Below are 3,513 nucleotides of genomic sequence, written 5' to 3'. Positions count from 1 at the left end.
AAGTTATGAGGTTGTTTCTCTGTTTCAAGAACGATGTATGATCAGAGTTACTTTGCTTAAACCCATAGTTCTTCATGGCTAAGGTGAATCTGCCAAACCATGCTCTGGGAGACTGCTTCAAACCGTACAGAGATTTTTTTAGAAGGCATACTTCCCTTTCTCCAAAGTTATTTGTGAACCCATGTGGAGCTTCCATATAAACTTCTTCTTTAAGCTCTCCATGTAGGAAAGCATTTTTTACATCCAACTGGTGAAGTGGCCAATCTTTATTTGCTGCTATGGAAAAGAGAACTCTGATTGTATCGATCTTTGCGACTGGAGAGAAAGTTTCCGAGTAATCAATCCCGTACGTTTGAGTGTAGCCTTTAGCTACCAACCTAGCTTTATATCTTTCGATTGTACCGTCGGGTTTGTACTTAATTGTATAGACCCAACGACATCCAACTGTTTTCTTCCCTGATGGCAAGACACATTTTTCCCACGTGTTGTTTTTTCTCAAGGCTCTCAACTCTTCTTCCATTGCATCTTTCCAGTGCTTTGATTTTAACGCTTGTTCAGTGTTATGAGGAATTTCTTCAGCATACAGACATGAGGAGAACGCCTTGGCTTCCCTGGAAAGATTTCCTTTGGCTATGTTAGCAATAAGGTATCTACATCCCCGAGCCTCCTTTTCTGGAGAATATCTTTTAGGTGGGACTCCCCGATTTGACCTAGGAGGCAACTCATATCTTCCCCTTGTATCTTGTGTTGGAGAATTTTCCTGTTCCTGTATATTGTCATCTTCTTCTGTAGTTTCATTAGTAATATTCTCAGCAGTTTCAACAGGATCAGGTAGAATATTAGGATCAGGTGGAGTAGTATTACTTACCTCAGGTATCAGGTTGGAAGCAATTTCTTGGGTGACACTGACATTCGGAACTTCTGTATGTGTGGAAGGAGGAGACTCATTTTGGATATTGTGGCTTCTCCCTTCTTCACATGTCACATATCACAACCAACTCAGTGTGCCAAAAGATTCACTCTCCCCTTGGCTAGTGTGTTGGGAGGCAAAATAATACTCGGTTTCAAGAAAATCACAGTTCATAGTGGTAAACATATGTCTGGTTTTTCGGTTATAGCATCGATATCCCTTTTGATCTACTCCATATCCAACAAAGACACATTTTTCAGCACATGGATCGAGTTTAGTTCTGTTTGACTTAGGTATATGGACGAAAACAGTGCATCCAAAAATTTGGGGTTCAAGAGTAAGAATGGGGGCAGTTTTGTGGTTTCTGAAAGAACTTGTAATGGGGTTTTTGTTTTTAGGATTTGAGTGGCCAGCCGATTAATAAGATAAGTGGTCGTAGCAAGGGCTTCTGGCCAGTAAAGTTTGGGAACCTGTGATTCAATTAGAAGGGCCCTGGTTATTTCTAACAGTATGCGATTTTTTTGTTCCGCGACACCATTTTGTTCGGGAGTATGGGTGCAGGTGGTTTGATGAATTGCGCCTTTGGTTTGGAAAAATTGTTTCATACTGGTGTTAACAAATTCTCCTCCATGTTCTGACCGGAAAATTTGAATGTTTTTTTGAAATTGGGTTTGGATCATGGTGTAAAAAATCTTGAATTTCTCAAGAACTTCAGACTTATTTTTTAATAGACACACTCAGGTCATTCGTGTACAATCATCCACAAAAATATCACAAAAAAACGAAGATTTTGTCCCCCAATAACTGGAGCTGGACCCCATACGTCCGAGTGGATTAATGAAAAAGGTATATCAACCCTTGTGTTACTTGGTTTAAAGGTTTTTCGATGACTTTTAGCTAAAACACAAGTCTCACAATGTGTCTTATAACTGGAAGGAAATAAATTAGGAAATAAAATATGCAAATAACCCGTGGATGGATGCCCCAATCTTCTATGCCATAACCAGGCTTCATGTTCTGTTGTCCCATGAGAAAGCATTGCAGTACCACTTTGAGTCACCTCATCCACGTAATACAACCCTTGTCTTTCAGTGTCACGCCCAATAATCGCTCCCGTCCTGATATCCTGTAAAGTACAAAACGTAGGTTGCATGAGGACTGAGCAATTTAACTCTTTTGTCACATGAATTATTGATAAGAGTTTATGTGACAAGGAGGGAACATAGAGACAATTAGAAAGTTTAAGCGTTGGAGAAATTTCAATTGTTCCCCCATTTTTCACATTCATTGTTTCTCCATTCGCTGCTTGTATATATGATTTTGTAGGCTTGGTTGATGTGACAAAATCTGATAACTCGTAACTCATGGTGTCAGTGGCTCCGCAATCAAATATCCATGATTGTTCTTGTCTTCTTCTAATATAACTTTTAGGAGGTAAATTGTAATTAAATAGAGAGTGAGAATGGGTTTTTGAGATGTCTCTCTCAAACCCAATACCTGTAGACATTGAGAACCCCCCATGCTCTTCTTCATCATGCACCATAGCCATTCCCCCAAATCCACTACCGTTCCGATCACTGTTATAGGTGTTGGCGGCTTCATTGTTGCCCACTGCAGAAGAAGCTTTCCCTGTTTCTTGACCATTATTTTTTATTCCTTTTTTGTGACCGTCAGACCACCATTCGGGATATCCGACAAGCTTAAAACATTGCTCTTTGGTATGTTTTGTCATACCACAGTGAGTACACTTAAGGTGAGACTTGTCCTCTTTGGTTGATGGTCCGGGTTTTTTTCCCTCGGATCGACGGTGACCCTTTGTTATGAGCCCTATTCCTGTTTCGGAGGCACTCAAACCGGCTGCTATGTTACCTGCATCAATAGACGTTGCTCCAAGAATGGTCTGGTGAGCAGCCTCTTTACGGACAGCCGCATAGGCTGCTTCTGCAGTTGGGAGAGGTTCTAACCGAAGAATATCCCTTTTAATGGGAAACAAAAATTAATTGGTATAGTATGTACACATTGTAAATTTTGGGTCGCAAATCTCGTATCTTCGCTTTCTCCCTCATTCTCTCTCTTGCAAATCTTTGCCTTCGATATCTTTTTACTCTCTCTCGCAAATCTTTGCCTCCAATACCTTTTTACTCTCTCTCCCTCTTCAATATCTCTTTCTTGCAACTTGCAAGTCTTTTTTTTGTCATCGCCTCTTCCTTTCTTTTCGCCATATTTTTTTTTCTCTATCCTTCAGTCTAATTCCCTTTCTATAAGATTTATCATTTTAAATTCTAATTTTAGTTTCTGTGGCAAAACACAAAATAAACTCTAATTTTGGATATTACGCATTGAAAAAGTAAGAGTTTAATCTTCCCATTAAGTTTTAAAATATTAACATCTCATTATCTCATAAGAAAAGTATTTTCTTTTAATGAAGAAAATCAATCTTCTCATCCAAATGTTTTCATTCAAACGAATGAAAAACACAAATGTTAGGTTTCGTAGTTTCTTTTTCTTTTTTTAGATTCATAATATGTTTGGAGGAAACAATAGTCTCAACAAATAAGAAAATGGAAAACTGTTAGGTCAATTATATAACAATTCATATGTCG

The sequence above is a fragment of the Eschscholzia californica genome, unplaced genomic scaffold (genome assembly GCF_041429995.1).
Source record: "Eschscholzia californica isolate CP2 unplaced genomic scaffold, dmEscCali1.0.p SCAF_2, whole genome shotgun sequence".
NCBI classification, from domain to species: Eukaryota; Viridiplantae; Streptophyta; class Magnoliopsida; order Ranunculales; family Papaveraceae; genus Eschscholzia; species Eschscholzia californica.
The sequence above is the reverse complement of the archived record's forward strand: the minus strand, read 5'-3'. Positions refer to the sequence as shown.